The sequence below is a fragment of the Hypanus sabinus genome, chromosome 26, assembly GCF_030144855.1.
Source record: "Hypanus sabinus isolate sHypSab1 chromosome 26, sHypSab1.hap1, whole genome shotgun sequence".
In the NCBI taxonomy this organism is placed as follows: domain Eukaryota; kingdom Metazoa; phylum Chordata; class Chondrichthyes; order Myliobatiformes; family Dasyatidae; genus Hypanus; species Hypanus sabinus.
In genome coordinates, this window is record NC_082731.1 from 7,044,818 (window position 1) to 7,062,992 (window position 18,175).

General features: G+C 44.0%; 1 protein-coding gene across 2 annotated transcripts in view; it reads left to right on the forward strand.

Moving 5' to 3' along the window:
* Positions 1–589: 589 nt before the first annotated feature.
* The window catches only part of LOC132381815 (kinesin light chain 1-like), a 133,044-nt gene continuing 115,458 nt past the window's right edge, over positions 590–18,175 (forward strand). For both annotated transcript variants that reach the window (XM_059951422.1, XM_059951423.1), the window contains exons 1-2: positions 590–645; positions 13,178–13,240. The gene's annotated coding sequence lies outside the window, so the exon portion shown is untranslated. The remainder of the gene's footprint in view (positions 646–13,177; positions 13,241–18,175) is intronic.

Consider the following 18,175-nt stretch of genomic DNA (forward strand, 5'->3'; position numbering starts at 1 on the left):
AGTTTCTCTGCAGATTCCAGTATGCGCAGTCTCCTGTGTCTCAGGAAGATTGTGCGATTTTGCACAGCAGAGGGGGTCTCCGATGATTCCCACCTCACTGTACTGAGCCCGCCTGAAAAGTCATTGGGACAAGTGGGACTTTTTTGGGAATAAGACGTAGCAAGACATGTTTTAGAATAAAATTTAAATTAGAATGAAAATAGAATAGTGGGGAAACGGCTTGAAATGGTATTTATGGAATTCAGCAAATAATGCAGGTGCTCAAGCTGCAGAAATTTTTTTGAAGTGTTAGACCAGGGGCTCCCAGCGTTTTTCATGCATTAGATCAAGGGATGGGTGGACTCCAAGCTGGGAACTCCTGTGAGGGACGCCTCCGCCGCTTTGCTCTCACTATTTAAAGATAATGTTGTGTCACAGACCTTGTTGTTACGGTCACGTGACAGTCACCGGCCTGCGCTCCTGTCCGATGACATCATCCAAGCCGTGTCACGTGGTCCCATGCCGGCGGACTCTGTCCAGCGCCTGGCTCCGCCCTCTGGATGACGTCACTGGGTCATCCTGTGGGAGGAGACGGAGGGCGGCGCCATAGCAACGGCCTTGGAGACGGAGGGAGGTGCGGCGGAGGGACGAGAGAGCGGAGACGAGGTGGGCGCGGAGGGGGATTCGTGGGCCGTTCGGGTGGGAATAGGGAGACACGTGGGAGATTTGTGGGTGCAGAGACAACGTGAGGTTCTCGGATAGGGAGATGGTGAGGTGTTAGAATGAGGAAGTTGTGAGGTGTTGGGATGGGAATGGAGAGATGGTGAGGTGTTGGGCTGTATGTAGATGGAGAGGGTGAGGTGTTAGAATGAGGAAGTTGTGAGGTGTTGGAATGGGGAGATGGTGAGGTGTTGGGCTGTATGTAGATGGAGAGATGGTGAGGTGTTAGAATGAGGAAGTTGTGAGGTGTTGGGATGGGAATGGAGAGATGGTGAGGTGTTGGGCTGTATGTAGATGGAGAGGGTGAGGTGTTAGAATGGGGAAGTTGTGAGGTGTTGGAATGGGGAGATGGTGAGGTGATGGGCTGTATGTAGATGGAGAGATGGTGAGGTGTTAGAATGGGGAAGTTGTGAGGTGTTGGGATGGGAATGGGGAGATGGTGAGGTGTTGGGCTGTATGTAGATGGAGAGATGGTGAGGTGGGATGGGAATGGGGAAGTTGTGAGGTGTTGGGATGGGAATGGAGAGATGGTGAGGTGTTGGGCTGTATGTAGATGGAGAGATGGTGAGGTGTTAGAATGAGGAAGTTGTGAGGTGTTGGGATGGGAATGGGGAGATGGTGAGGTGTTGGGCTGTATGTAGATGGAGAGATGGTGAGGTGTTAGAATGAGGAAGTTGTGAGGTGGGGATGGGAATGGGGAGATGGTGAGGTGTTGGGCTGTATGTAGATGGAGAGATGGTGAGGTGTTAGAATGAGGAAGTTGTGAGGTGTTGGGATGGGAATGGGGAGATGGTGAGGTGTTGGGCTGTATGTAGATGGAGAGATGGTGAGGTGTTAGAATGAGGAAGTTGTGAGGTGGGGATGGGAATGGGGAGATGGTGAGGTGTTGGGCTGTATGTAGATGGAGAGATGGTGAGGTGTTAGAATGAGGAAGTTGTGAGGTGTTGGGATGGGAATGGGGAGATGGTGAGGTGTTGGGCTGTATGTAGATGGAGAGATGGTGAGGTGTTAGAATGAGGAAGTTGTGAGGTGGGGATGGGAATGGGGAGATGGTGAGGTGTTGGGCTGTATGTAGATGGAGAGATGGTGAGGTGTTAGAATGAGGAAGTTGTGAGGTGTTGGGATGGGAATGGGGAGATGGTGAGGTGATGGGCTGTATGTGGATGGAGAGATGGTGAGGTGTTAGAATGGGGAAGTTGTGAGGTGTTGGGATGGGAATGGGGAGATGGTGAGGTGTTGGGCTGTATGTAGATGGAGAGATGGTGAGGTGTTAGAATGGGGAAGTTGTGAGGTGTTGGGATGGGAATGGGGAGATGGTGAGGTGTTGGGCTGTATGTAGATGGAGAGATGGTGAGGTGTTAGAATGAGGAAGTTGTGAGGTGTTGGGATGGGAATGGAGAGATGGTGAGGTGTTGGGCTGTATGTAGATGGAGAGATGGTGAGGTGTTAGAATGAGGAAGTTGTGAGGTGTTGGGATGGGAATGGGGAGATGGTGAGGTGATGGGCTGTATGTGGATGGAGAGATGGTGAGGTGTTAGAATGGGGAAGTTGTGAGGTGTTGGGATGGGAATGGGGAGATGGTGAGGTGTTGGGCTGTATGTAGGTGGGGAGATGGTGAGGTGTTGGGATAGCAATGGGGAGATGGTGAGGTGTTGCAATGGGAATAGGGAAGTTGTGAGGTGTTGGGATGGAAATGGAGAGATGGTGAGGTGTTGGGATGGGAATGGGGAAGTTGTGAGGTGTTGGGATGGGAATGGGGAAGTTGTGAGGTGTTGGGATAGAAATGGAGAGATGGTGAGGTGTTGCAATGGGAATGGAGAGATGGTGAGGTGGGATGGGAATGGGGAAGTTGTGAGGTGTTGGAATGGGGAGATGGTGAGGTGTGGGGCTGTATGTAGATGGAAAGATGGTGAGGTGTTGGGATGGGAATGGGGAAGTTATGAAGTGTTGGGATGGGAATGGAGAGATGGTGAGGTGTTGGGATGGGAATGGGGAAGTTGTGAGGTGTTGGAATGGGAATTGGAGAGATGGTGAGGTGTTGGGATAGGAATGGAGAGATGGAGAGGTGTGGGATGGGAATGGGGAAGTTGTGAGGTGTTGGAATAGGAATTGGAGAGATGGTGAGGTGTTGGGATGGGAATGGGGAAGTTGTGAGGTGTTGGAATGGGAATTGGAGAGATGGTGAGGTGTTGGGATGGGAATGGAGAGATGGTGTGGGATGGGAATGGGGAAGTTGTGAGGTGTTGGAATGGGAATTGGAGAGATGGTGAGGTGTTGGGATGGGAATGGGGAAGTTGTGAGGTGTTGGAATGGGGAGATGGTGAGGTGTTGGGCTGTATGTAGATGGAAAGATGGTGAGGTGTTGGGATGGGAATGGGGAATTTGTGAGGTGTTGGAATGGGAATGGAGAGATGGTGAGGTGTTGGGTTGAGGATGGGGAGATAGTGAGATGTTGAGGTGTTGGGATGGGGAGATGGTGAGGTGCTGGGCCATGGATGAGGAGATTGTGATGTGTTGGCTGGAGATGGGGAGATGGTTGGGTGCTGGGCCGCGGATGGGGAGGTTGTGAGGCGGTGGGCTGAAGATGGGGAGATGGTGAGATCTTGAACCGTGGATGGGGAGATGATGAGATGTTGGGGATGGGAAGATGGTGAAGTGTTGGGCTGTGGATGGGAAAGGGGTACTTGTGGTGTCGGGAATGGGGGGATGGGAGAGTGGGATCGGGGATTCTGTGTATGGAGAGGATAGGTTGAAGGAAAAATAGAAGGAGGGATGATGAGGGGACTATGAAAGGATGATGAGGGGACGACGGAGGGATGATCGGATGATGAGGGGACTATGGAAGTGGAACTGGGTGAAGGATAGGGAATGGGAGGGAGATCCATAGAGGCATACAGCATAGAATCATGCCTTTCGGCACATGACAACCATACTGACCTCTTTACCAGTATTAGGAGCATATTCAATTGACTCTTTGCTTTTTTAAGGGTCTATCTAAGAGCCTCTTAAACATAGTGGTGTATCTGATTCCATCACCTCCTCTGGTAGTGTGCTTTAAATACCATGCACCCTGTGTTTAAAAAAACAACTAGTCCCTCAGAGTCCCTATAAAGCTTACTATTCTCACATTAAATCTTTGCCCAATTGTTTTTGCTGCTCCTTCCATGGGAAAATGTTTTTGACCATCTACCCTATCTTTGCTCTTATCGTTTTATATATTTCCATTAGGTTATTCCTCAGTCTCCTTCATTGCAAGGAAAACAAAAGTATTTTCTCCACTCTTAGCCACATAACAAAATTCTCCAATCAGTTCACAGTACTCCAAGTGCTATTCACCAGTGTCTTGTAAAGTTGTAGTATCACATTCCATCCTTACAAGTGTTGGGAAAGAGGGGAACTGAGAAGCTGGTAAAAGATATCAGAGATTTGGGATGGATCACGGGAAGAAAGGAGATTGAGCCAAATGGAGAAAGAAGGATGGGGTGGGGTGCGTTACGAGAGGAGACAGGGGAAGCTGATGAGGGTAAGAGTCAGAGGCTTTGCATTGATGGGAGAGAATAGAATTTGATAGAGAGTATAAAAGGAGATGAATAAATGGGATCCCCTCACCCCACATAACTCCTTTCCCCAATCTACTCCATCCACATCCTATCCCATTCTGACCTGCCGCTCACAGCTCCACCAACCCACCACCACCTCACCATCTTCACCCTCCAACACCATGCCCACCATTCCCCTCTGCATCCAACAGTATCCCTGCCTCACACCACATTTCCAAAAACTCTTGCTTCTTTTCTCACATGGCCAATCATACCCCATGAGATAATTTTAGGCATTCATGATATCCGGATTAATTACGAACTGTTTACTTACCACCTGGTTGGATGTGTGATACTCATTAAAGGGCAGGCAGGCCATTTAAATTATTATGTTTCAGAATTCCCTGACTACTTTCCGATGCCTAAGCCTCAAAGTGATGTATTTACTAATGTGACACCAATTTACTGCCTCTCTCTAATTGTTCTATCAGTCAAATGATTTTTCCTTTAATAATTTTATATTTATCTTTTTACCTGTTTAGCAAACACTTTCCTTGACCTCTAATTACGCAGTAGCCTACAGTGAAATTTGGGAAATGTTAGCCATTGTATTTGGGAATTCATTTAACATAGGGGCCTGAGGTAGGATTTTCTGTTAACCTTGTGTACTGTTCGAATGCCTATTTACTTTTGGGCTTGTTAATGAGATTTTCAGCACATGGTCAAGTTTTCAACAGAAGCGAGCTTTGGTTGTTTAGCACACACAAGATGCTGGAGGAACTCAGCAGGTTAGGAAGCGTGTACTGCACATAAGCTGAACATTCTGATGGGCCTCTGTTTATTTTAGTTATTTAGAGCTACAGCATGGTAACAGTCCCTCCCAGCCCAATGAGCCCACACCGTCCAAGTACACCAACCACTGTCACCAATTAAAAACCCATGGGGTTATTGGGAGATGTACGATTTCCTTACAGACAGAATCTGGGTCGCTAGTGCTGTAAAGTGTTATGCTAGTGTCAATGCTACCATGCAGCCCCATGCAGGGTTATGTGGTTATCTTGTTACATGGTGTTTTAGGTAATCTACCTCACTGGTCTGGGATCTATCCACACATGCTTGTAAAGCACCCCTGCTCCTTCCGCCATAGTGGAATTTCCTGGTAGCCAACTATTTTAATTCCATACTCGTACCGACAAGAACAAATTAAAGGAAAGCAGAGGCAAGTGGAATGGCCATTTGTCAGAGTGGAGATTTCATGGCTTCAGCGAGGAGAGGCTTCAGTCAGAGAAGGCAAAAAAAAGCTCAGATTTTCACCTCCTTCCCCCACACACAGTTTATTGTTTTTCCTTCTTTATATTTGCTCACTTAGAACAGTTGAGATGCCAGGCAGGATAGTGGGATGTACCTCTTGTGGATGTGGAAAGGCAGAGAGACTTTCTGTGTCCCTGACAACTACACCTGCAAGAAGTGTATCTAGCTGCAGTTTCTTACACTGTGTTGAAGCTGGAACTGGATAAACTCCAGATCTTTCAAGAGGCTGAGACAAATAGAGAGGTAGTTGCACCCGAAGTGCAGAGTACAGGAAACTGGGTGACAGTCAGGGGAAAGGGGTTAAACAACTAATGCAGAGAACCCCTGTGGCCATCTCCCTCAACAACAGGTCTATCACCTTGGTGGAGGGGATGACTTAACAGAGGAAAGTCACAGCAGTCGGGTCTCTGGCACTGATTCTTAACTCTGTGGCTCATAAGTGGGGGTGGGGAAGAAGAGGCAACTGTGGTGATAGGGGATTCATTAGTTAGGGGAACAGAAAGGAGGTTCTGTGGATGAGAATGAGATTCCAGATGGTATGTTGTCACCTGGGTGCAAGGGATCGCGTCCTCAACATTCTTAAGTGGGAGGGTGAACAGCCAGAGGTCATGATCCATGTGGATATTCAATGACATGGGTAGGAAGAGTGACAAGGTTCTGCAAAGGGAGTTCAGGGAGTTAGGTGTCAAGTTAAAGAACAGGACTTCCAGGGTTGTGATCTCAAAATTGCTACTTGTTCAACATGATAGTGTGTCCAGAAATAGGAAGATTACAGAGTTTAACACATTCCTAAGGACTTGGTATAGGAGGGAGGGATTTTTGGATTATTGGGCTCTCTTCCAAGGAAGGTGGGACTTGTACAGAAGAGATGGTTTGCACGTGAACTGAAAGGCATAAATATCCTAGTGGGAAGGTTTGCTTGTGTTGCTCATGGGTTTTAAAGTTGCAGGGGGATGGAAACCAGAGTGTCAGAACAGTCAGAACAGGAGACATGTTGTTTAGATCTCAGGCAAAATCAGAAATCAAAAGGTTGAGCATGGTATGGCGAGTGTCTTGAGCTGCATCTGCTTCAATGCAAGGAAAGGCAGATAAGCTCAGGGCATGGATCAACAACTGGAATTGTATTGTAGCCATTGGTGAGGCTGCCAGAATAAAAGCTAAAGATAACAGGTGTAAGGAACCTTGGTTTTCAAGAGATATTAGGGCCCTGGTTAAGAAAAATAAAGGAAATGCATATCAGGTATAGACAGGTAAGAACTAATGAAGTGCTCATGGAGTATAAGAAGTGTAAGAGAACACTTAAGAAATAAATCGGGAGGGCTAAAAGAAGGCATGAGGTTGCTCTAGCAGACAGGGTGAAGGAGAATCCTAAAGTATTCTATAGATATATTAAGAGCAAAAGGATTGCAAGGGACTAAACTGGTCCTCTGGAAGATCTGATTGGTAATCCATGTGTGGAGCCAAAGGAAATGAGGGGATCTTCATTTTTATTGCATCTGTATTTACTCAGGAGATGAACACAGAGTCCATAGAAATGAGGCAAAGTGGCATCAACTTCATTGACCCTGTACAGATTACAGAGGAGGAGGTGTTTGCTGTCCTGAGGCAAATTAGGGTGGATCAGTCCCTAGGTCCTGTCAGGGTGTTCCCTCAGACTCCTCGAGAGGCAAGTGGAGAAATTATTGGGTCATAGCAGAGATTTTTAAATCGTTCTTAGTGACAAGAGAGGTACCAGAGGATTGGACGATAGCCACTGTTGCTCTGTTGTTTAAAAAAGGTTCTTAAAAATAAGCCAGGAAATTAAGGATGGTATTCTAAGGGACTGGATGTGAAAGTATTTTGATAGACATGGACTGATTAAGGATTGTCAGCGTGGCTTCATGCGTGGCAGGTCAAGTCTAACCAATCTTACAGAGTTTTTCGAGGAAGTTACCAAGAAAGTGGATAAAGCCAAGGCAGTGGATGTTGACAACATGGACCTTAGCAAGGCACTTCACAAGGTCCCACATGGGAGTTTGATCAAGAAAGTTCAGTCGCTTGGCATTCAAGATGAGGTAGTAAATTAGATTATACATTGGTTTTGTGAGAGAAGTGGTTGTAGATAGTTGCCTGTCTGACCAGAGACATAGTGGAGTGCTGCAGGGATAGGTGTCGAGTGTGTTGCTATTCATCGTCAAAATCAGTGATATGGCTGATAATATGATAAACTGGATCAGTAAATTTGTCCAAGTCTTGTTCACTCGCCACTGGCTTATTATGGCTCAAATGTAAAACTCCCATTCTAGGCTTTAGTCATCAAAAAGCCTAGGCAGACTTCTATAGATGAGTGGTGGAAAGTGAGCTGACTGGCTGCATTACAGCCCGGTATGGGAACACCAATGCCTCTGAACGGAAAATCCTACAAAAGATAGTGGATTTGGCCCAGTACATCACAGGTAAAACCCTCCCAAACATTGAGCACATCTAAGTAAAACATTGCTGTAGGAAAGCAGCGTCCATTCTCAAAGATCCTCACCACCCAGGCTATGCTCTTTTCTCACTGCTGTCATCAGGTAAAAGATACAGGCACCTCAGGACTCACACCATCAGGTTCAGGAACAGTTACTACCCCTCAGCCACCATGCTCTTGAACAATAGAGGATAACTACACTCACTTGAGGACTCTTATCTTGCTATTTCTGCTCATTATTTATTGCTAATTATTTATTATCCTCATTTACATAGTTTGTTTATAGTTTGCAGTTCCTGATGTTTACAGGCTAGATACTGTTTACAGTTACTGTTGTATAGATTTGCTAAGTATGTCTGCAGAGAAAAAGAATTTCAGGGTTGTATGGTGATATACATGTATTCTGATAATAAATTTTATGTTGAACTTTGAACTTCTAGATTCTATTAAGGCTTGCCCTCCCTCTGCCTACTCCAAAAATTCCACAATTCTCAAATGTCTCTGAACTTGCCCACTTCTGACCTCTTGTTCATCTCTAAGTCCCCTCATTGCATCATTTATTAGTCATGCCTTAGGTTGCCAAGGGAATAATCAAAAGCTCAATGAATTTCTTCAGTTACGTGCTGCTTCTTTTTATGCTTATGCCCCATGTTTCTCTGTTGAAATGTCTAGGGACATTTTACTCTGTTAACAGTTCTGCATTTGTGCATATTGTTGTTGAGTGAGTTTCAATACTTCATGAAGTCTGTAAAAGCTCAGTAGAATTTTATTTGCTCTATTGGTTCTGAGACATGGAGTCATAAAAAAAGTATAGCACAGGAACAGGCCCTTCGGCCCTTCTAGTCCATGCCAAACCATTTAAAATACCTACTCCCATCGACCTGCACCTGGACCATAGCCCACCATCCATGTACCCATTCAAACTTCTCTTAAGCATTGAGATCGAGCTTGCTTACACCATTTGCACTGGTAGCTCATTCCACACTCTCACAACCCTCTAAGTGAAGATGTTTCCTCTCATGTTCCCTTTAAACTTTTCACCTTTCACCCTTAACCCATGACTTCAGGTTGTAGTCCTACACAACTTCAGTGGAAAAAGCCTGCTTGTATTTACCTTACCTATACCTTCATTATTTTCTATACCTCTATCAAATCTCACCTCAATCTTCTACATCCCCAAGGAATAAAGTCCTAACCTATTCACTCTTTCCTTATAACTCAGATCCTCCAGTTCCGGCAAATCCTTGTAAATTTTCTCTGTACTCTTTAAACCTTATTTACATCTTTCCTGTAGATGGATGACCAAAACTGCACACAATACTCCACTCTGAGGGCCTCAGTCGGTCAGAGTTGACCATGGATATTGCATCCTAGCTCTCTAGATATGTAAGCCTAGGCAGTACAATATGGAGGCAGGCTGTTCCCATGTAGCAAGCTCCCCCTCTCCACGCATCTGATGAACCCAAAGGAATGGCAGAGGCACATACAGTTTAGTACCAGCAGTGTTACAGGAGTTGCCAGTCAGCATTGAACTTAATGTAGGACTCCCTCAGAGACTCCTGCTCTGGACTTTTCCCTCCCAAAGTTCTCCCCATGAGTGGGTATGGCAGCAGAAGTTCGAGATCAGAGTTTTCCTTCTCCTAGATGAGCTGCCCACCACAGCTGACGAGCCCCGTCTACCCGAAGTAACTGGTTTGAAGGTGCCAGTAACCCACCTTTGTCCCTTCTCGTATCAGTAGAAGTGGTTCCGCCGGGCTTAGCCACATGTGAAGGCCAGGATCTAGATGTGGTTGTGAGGCTATTTGAGGCCTCACACGCTATTGGGAGCATTTAATAGGTAGTTTGAGCTTGTTTCCATTACCACCCCCAGCTATAAAGACCTTAAGGAACCAATATGCCAATACAACAATATAATGAGAAGGCCAATATGCCAAAAGCTTTCTGTACAGCCCTATCTACCTGTGCTGCCACTTTTAATGAATTATGAACCCGTAATACTAGATCCTTCTGTCCTACCATACTCCTCAGTGCCCTAGTGTTCAGTGTATAAGATCTACCATGTTTGGTTGTACTGAAGTGCCACATCTTGCACTTGCCTGCGTTAAATTCCACCTGCCATTTTTCCAGCTGATCCAGATCCCGTTGCAAGCTCTGACAGATTTCCTCCTTGTCCACTACACCCCATTCTTGGTGTCGTCTGCAAATTTGCTGATCCAGTTGACCATATTATCATTGATATGGATGACAAACGACAATGGATTCAGCATCAATCCCCATGGCATACCACTAGTCTCGGGTCTCCAGTCAGAGAGGACACCATCTACTGCTACTCTCTGGCTTCTCCCACAAATCTAATACAACAATTTACTATCTCACCTTGAATGCCGAGAGATGAAACTGTCTTGACCAACCTCACATGAAGGACCTTGTTAAATGCCTTACTAAAGTCCATGTAAACATTATCCACTGCCTTGCCTTCATCACCTTTCCTGGTAACTTCCTTGAAAATCTCTCTGAGGTTGGTTAGAAGCAACCTACTATGCACAATGTCATGCTGACTATCCCTAATCAGTCCCTGACTATCAAAATACTCATATATCCAATCCCTTAGAATATTTTCCATTTTTTTCACTAATGTCAGGCTCACTGGTCTATAATTGTCTTGTTTATTCTGTGAGCCTTTCTTAAACAGTGGAAGAACAATAGCTAGCCTACAATACTCTGTTGTGATATTTTCCCTGACTGGTAACGCCACCCATGACCCCTTTAATCCCTCCCCTGTCTAAAACAATTGAATCCCAGAATGTTCAACTGCCAGTCCTGCCCCATCAGCAACCAAGTCTTAATAATGGCTACAGTATTATAATTCCATGTATTAATCCATCCCCTGAGCTCATCCGCCTTTCCTACGTTACTTGCATTGAAATATATGCCACTCAGAACATTATGCCACGCACACCATGCTCAACCTTTTGATTCCCAACTTTGTCTGAGGGCTTAACAACATCTGTCTTGACTATCTGTTGTGGCACTCTGCAGCTCTAGTTAGACCTATGTAAGTATCGTGCAGAGTATGAAGCGAGACTGAAGAGTAGTTATGATTCCACACTATAAGAACTTTGAAATAGTTCATTTGGCCCTTTAAACCTGTCCCTGCAATTGTAATATCGTGGCCAGTGATCTCCACTTTCCTACACAATTCCTAAGTTCCTGTATCCAGAAAACCATCAATCTCTGTTTCGATTAAACCTTTTGGGCACAAAGTTTTAAAGATTCCCTTATTTCTTCATCTCAGTCTTAAGTTACCTCTCCCCTAGTTGAGTCATTAGTAAGGAAGGACAAATGCAATGTAGCATTAATTTCTAAAGGACTGGAATATAAAAGCAAGGATATATTGCTGATGCTTTATAAGGAACGACTCAGACCCATTTGAAGTATTGTGACCAGTTTTGGACCCCATATCTAAGATATGGAGAGGGTCCAGAGGAAGTTCACAGGAATGATCCCAAGGATGAAAGGTTTAATGTATGAAGTGGGTTAGATGAGTCTGGGCCTGTACTTGCTGGATTTTTGAAGAATGAGGGTGGATTTCATTGAAACATACAGGGTATTGAAAGGCCTAGATAGGGTGGATGTGGACAGGGTATTTCCATTATTGGGAGAGTCCAGGACCAGAGGGCCAAGCCTCAGAATAGAAGGATGTCCCTTTAGAGCAGAGATGAAGGAGCATTTCTTTCACCAAAAGGTGGTGAATCTGTAGAATTAATTGCCACTGATGGCTGTAGAGGCCAAGTTATTGGGTATATTTAAAGATTGGTGGACTCTTGATTAGTAAGGGAGTCAAAGGTTACAGCGAGAAGACAGGAGAATAGGGTTGAGAGGGAAAGTAAGTCAGCCGTGTTTGTATGGCAGAGCAAATTTGATGGTCTGAATGGCCTAATTTTGCTGATATGTCTAATGGTCTAGTTCAGAATCTGAATTGGGTTTATTATCACTGACATAAGTCATGAAATTTGTACTTTTTTGGCAGCATTACAATGCAAGACTTAAAAAAATACTATAAATTAGAATAAAAACTAAAATAAGAGGAAATATTAAAGTAAGAACTGCAGGAACTCACTGAATTGAGGAGGAGAGGAACTGTCAACATTTTGGGTCAAAACCCAACATCACGTTCCTGAATAACTTGCTGAGTTCCTCCAGCAAGTTATTTGTTGCTCCAGATTCAAGTATCTGCAGCCTCATGTATCTCCAGAGGAAATACTATCTTTGCACCTCCCTGTCAAAAGTATAAGAATCATGTAAGGTTCATTGAGACCTCTCGCTCCTCAAATTTCTGGAGCAGACAGGCCTCCTACTCCCATCCATCCTGTGAAACAATCTGATGAATCTTCACTGTACTTGTGTAAGGACCCTATCAAGATACCCCAGATACAATATCATCAAGGCCCTATATAATTGCACTGGAATTTTTTTAATTCTTATTCTCAAACATTCTTGAAATGTTTTTTTTAATCAAACCACCTGCTGGCCAGCCCTTCACCTTTTCCACCTATCAAACCCCCTCCCCACCAAAGCTTCTTACTTCATACCCCCTCCTCCATTCACCCTCAGCACCTCCTCCCTCCACTTTATTATTCTGGCTTATTCCCCTCCCTATTCAGTGCTGATGAGTGTTCTCTGCCCAAAACATTGACTGCTTATTCATCTTCATAGATGCTGCCTGGCTTACTAAGTTCCTCCAGCACTTTCTGCGTATTGCTCAGGATTCCCAGCATGTGCAGAATCTCTTGTATTTATCATCTATCTATCTGTCTATCCAGCCATCTCTATCTATCCATCAGGTCAGGCAGCATCTGTGGAGAGGAGACACCTCAATCTTCAAGCTATACACGATGCTTGCTTATTTCTTCTTTGAATCACTTATTCTGAGAAGCTTTGAGTCATTAAATAAGGGACGGCAAAATGGCCTTGTATACGGAGATACGATATCGCAACGAGGGCAGGTAAAGGTTTGCAGCACCAGCCTTTTTATTCAAATTACGGCATGTAAATTGAATGTATTTGACTAGTAGTTATCTGTAAGATCATGTTGATTTGCTGCAGTAGCTCAGCATTTAATCAGATGTTTCTATGAGGGATATATAATTATACACTAACAATGTAATTATACTTCCAGAGTTTCTCTTGAGAAGTTCTGCTTATTCACTGGAGACTGAAAAACGCAGGAACAGTTTAACTTGTGAGTAATATTTAGAGATTTATTTCTTCATCTGTTCCCACCACTCTCCTTCCTTCCTTTTGACCTGTGATAAGTATGTTCTTTGCCTTTGAGTTTGTTCACCAGCTGTAGAAAATGGTCTTGTCTGTAGCTGCACAAGTTTTGTTCAGTGTACAGTATAGGTGGTTCTGTCCCCTAGTAATGGTAACATCCTCTCCACATCCACTCTGTCTGGGCCTTTCAATATTTGATAGGTTTCAATGAGATTCCCCCTTGCCCCTTATTTTCCTACGTACAGTCCCGGAGCCTCTAAACACTCCTCATATGTTAATACTTTAATTCCCAGGATATTTCTTGTGAACTTCTTCTGGACTGGAGGTTTCCACCCTGGGTCCACTGACCTTGCGGTTAATGGCAAAAGTCCATGGCATGGCTGGGAACCCCTTCTCTGGACCCTCTCCAAAGTTAGCACATCCTTTCTTTTGTGTGTGTGTGTGTAGAGAGAGAGAGAGAGAGCCCGAAACTGCTCACAATACTCCAAATATGTCGAGGCCACTGCCTGATACAGCCTTAATATTACAGCTTTTTTATTCTAGTCCTCACAAAATGAATGCTAACTTTGCATTTATGTTCATTACCACAAACTCAACTTTTAGTTAATCCAAGCAACACACACAAAAGGCTGGTGGAATGAAGCAGGCCAGGCAGCATCTATAGGGAGAAGCGTTGTCGACGTTTCGGGCCAAGACCCTTCGTCCTGACAAGTCGACAGTGCTTCTCCCTATAGATGCTACCTGGCCTGCTGCGTTCCACCAGCATTTTGTGTGTGTTGCTTGAGTTTCCAGCATCTGCAGATTTCCTTGTGTTTGCCTTTTAGTTAATCCTACAGAACTCCCAGGTCCCTTTGCACCTCTGATTTCTGAATTTTCTCCCTGTTTAGAAAGTAGTCTACACCTTTATTCCTTCTATCAAAGTGCATGACAATATACTTCCCTCATCTGCCTCTTTGCCCACTCTCCTAATCTGTCTAAATCCTTCCAGGAGCTTTATGGGAGCTTGCTGTGCATGAAGTGTTTCCTGCATTAAAACAATTGCTACTGAGCCAAAGTACTTAAATGACTGATGTGAGATTTTATTTGGTGGGGGAGAGAGACAAACAAGTTCTTAGTTTGGGATTATATTGTGTTTGACTGTCTTGTGATAGTTTATTCCATAAACTGGCCTCTTAATCTGTTAATGATGAGGTTCCTATTGATTTTTCGGCCCATGCCATTTAATTGCATTGCGGATGTTCTTGGATCAATGGTCTGAAAATAATTTAATGTGTTGTGAGTTTATCCTGGGAAGGAGGGGTGGTCACGAGGAAGAACTTGCATTTCTGTAGTGTCTCACAATATCTGGTTCATTCCAAAGCATACAGTACCTCTTCAATGTAATGTGGGAAATGCAGCACCCAATGAAATGTGACAAACTCCAATAAGCGGCACAGTCTATCACAGACAAGAGAGGCTGCAGACACTTGAAAACTTGAGCAATACACACAAAATGCTGGAGGAACTCAACTGGTTAAGCAGCATCTATAGAGGGTAATAAAGAGTTTTGGGCCGAGATCCATCCATCCTTCCTTCCTTCCTTCCTTCCTTCCTTCCTTCCTTCCTTCCTTCCTTCCTTCCTTCCTTCCTTCCTTCCTTTTTCAATCTTTTTATTAAGTTTCATATATATATATAAAAAAAACATAACATAATAATGAATAGGTTATGAATACAATAGACTTGAAATTACATTAGTAATAAGATAATAATATCCTATTAAAACATCAACAGAAACAAGTACATTAATCAATCAAGTCTGTATAACTATATATGAAAAAAAAACAAAAATAATTGTCAAAAAAGAAAAAAAAATTGAACATAAGTAAAAGAAAATGTATATTGATAAAAAAACACTAAACTAAACTAACATGGGCAATAGTAACAGTTTATAAGTATGTGATAGTGTCAAAAAAACTCCGGAACTCCATACCTGAACAAGAATAAGCAGAAAGAAGGTCTGGAAAAGGTCAGATTAATTCATATGAAAATGCCGAATAAACGGTCCCCAAGGAGATCCTTCATTAGGATTGGAAAGGAAGAGGGAAGGAACTAGAATAAGATGGTGGGGGTGGGGAAGGGGTACAAGCCTGCAGGTGATAGGTGGGACCAGGTAAAGAGAAAGATGGATGGGTGAGGGAGGGAGGGGAGATGAGTATATGGGAGGAGATATGTAGAAGAGGTAAGAGGCTGAAGAAGAAGGAATCTGATAGGAGAGGATAGTGGATCATGGAAGAGGAAACAGAGGAAGGTGACACACCAGTAAGGAGAAGAGAAGACAGGAGAGGATAACCAGAATGGGGGAAAAAGTTAAAGAAACTGATGTTCATGCCTTCAGATTGGAGGCTACCCTGAAGGAATATGAGGTGTTGCTCCTGCAACCTAAGTGTGGCCTCATCGTGACAGTAGAGAAGGCTGTGAACAGACGTGTCAGAATGGGAAGTTGAATTGAAATTGGTGGCCACCAGGAAATTCCACCTTTTGTGGTGGATGGATCAGCCGTGTGATCCCCCAGTCTGTGCAGAGGAGGCCACTCAGAGCACTGGATACAGTAGATGACCCTGACAGACTCGCAGGTGAATTGTCATTTCACCTGGAAGGTTTGTTTGGAGCCCTGAATTGTAGTGAGGGAGGAGATGTAGGAACACGTGTAGCACTTGTCCCACTTTCAGGGATTCTGTGGGGTGGGACAAGTGGACAAGAGAGTCAAGTAGAAAGTGATCCCTGCAGAAAGCAGAGACTGGGGAGAGGAATACGTGCTTAGAGGTGGATGGTGCAAGTTACAAAGAATGATACGCTGGAGACAGAGGCTCGTGGGGTGGTAAAAGTAAGGACAAGGGAAACCCTATCCCTGTTATGGCAGTGGTAAGGTGGTGTGTGGGTAGATGTCCGGGAGATGGAGAAGATGCAGGTGAGGGTTGCATCAATGGTAGTGGAAGGGAACCCCTATTCTTTGAAGAAGGAGGACACCTCAGATGTTCTAGAATGGAAAGCCTCATCAGAGACAAATTTACTGAGAAAAGGGAATGGGATTTTTACAAGTGACAAGGTATAGGAGCCTCAAGTCCCACATCAGCAGGTTCAGGAGCAGTTTTTACCCCTCAACCTTAAGGCTCTTGAACCAGAGGGTATAACTTCACTTACCCCAACACTCAACTAATTCCACAATTTATGGAACTCACTCTAAGGACTACAATTCATATTGTCAATATTTATCATTCTTTTTTGTATTTACATAGTTACTTATATAACCATATAACCATATAACAATCACAGCACGGAAACAGGCCATCTTGGCCCTCCTAGTCCGTGCCGAACCCTTAATCTGACCTAGTCCCACCTACCCGCACTCAGCCCATAACCCTCCACTTCTTTCCTGTCCATATACCTATCCAATTTTACCTTAAATGACACAACTGAACTGGCCTCTACTACTTCTACAGGAAGCTCATTCCACACAGCTATCACTCTTTGAGTAAAGAAATACCCCCTCGTGTTTCCCTTAAACTTCTGCCCCCTAACTCTCAAATCATGTCTTGTGCACATTGGTTGTTTGTCCATTTTTGTTATGTGCAACTTTTCACTGATCCCATTGTGTTTCTTTATATCTACTGTGAGTGCCCATAAGAAAATAAATCTCAGGATAGTATATGGTGACATACATGTATTTTGATAATAAATTTGATTTGAACCTTGAGCAAGTAGGACTAGCTTAAATGGAAGTCGTGGTTAGCATGGGCTGATTCAGTCAAACGACCTGTTTCTATGTTGTATGATTGATAGTCAGTATTTCTTTTAATTTAATGAACAATCTACGTACAAAATTTAAATCCCCCTCAATATCTTATTGGGCTTTGAACTTGAGACTCCAGAACTTTAATGCAGGCTTCTACACTCCGTTACAGGAGTGTACCTAATAAAGTGACCTCTGAGTGTATGTTTGTTGTATTGTGTAGCCCGTCCAGTTCAAGGTTCAACATCTTCTACATTTAGAGATGCTCCTCTGCACACCACTGTTGTAACACTTGGTTATTGGAGTTACTGTTGCCTTCCTGTTTGTTTGAACCAGTCTGGCCATTCTCCCCTGACCTCTCTTCAACAAAGCATTTTCACTCACAGAACTGCTGCTCACTGGATGATTTCTTTTGTTTTTCACACCATTCTCTGTAAACTCTAGAGACTTTTGTGCGTGAAAATCCCAAGATCAGCAGTTCCTGAGATACTCAAACCACCCCATCTGGCACCATCTATTGTTTCACAGTCAAAGTCACTTAGATCATTCTGACATTTGGTGACTCACTTGACCATATCTGCAACATATGGAATGGCAAGGTGCATTTATTAAATAAGATCCAGTTCATGTTATTTTTCTATGATTGGACTTGACAGCCATTAAAAATACAGTCTTTGCATTTCAAAAGCAGCACGCAGAGACTTGGATTATTCTACAATAGTTGATACGAAATGTTCGATATTTAACCGTGGGCATCACAATGCTGCAGGAGTTGGTGCTGCTGAATTGATAATAATGTGTGCTTTCTCAGTGGAGTTTGCACTTCTCCCTTGAGACCGTGGAAATCTCCCTGAGGTGCTCCAGTTTCTTCACACATTCCAAAAAGTTATACATTGTAAAATATTCCTGGGCATAAAACGTAGGACACCACAGCACAGAACTGATGCTTCAGCCCATAATGTTCTGCCAACCTTTTAACCTACTCTAAGATCAATCTAGCCTTCCCCTCGCACATTTCCCTCCATTTTTCTATCATCTATGTACCTATTTAAGAGTTTCTTAAATGTCTCTAATGTATCTGCCTCTACCACCACTCCTAGCAGGATGTTCCACACACCCACTACACTCTGTGTT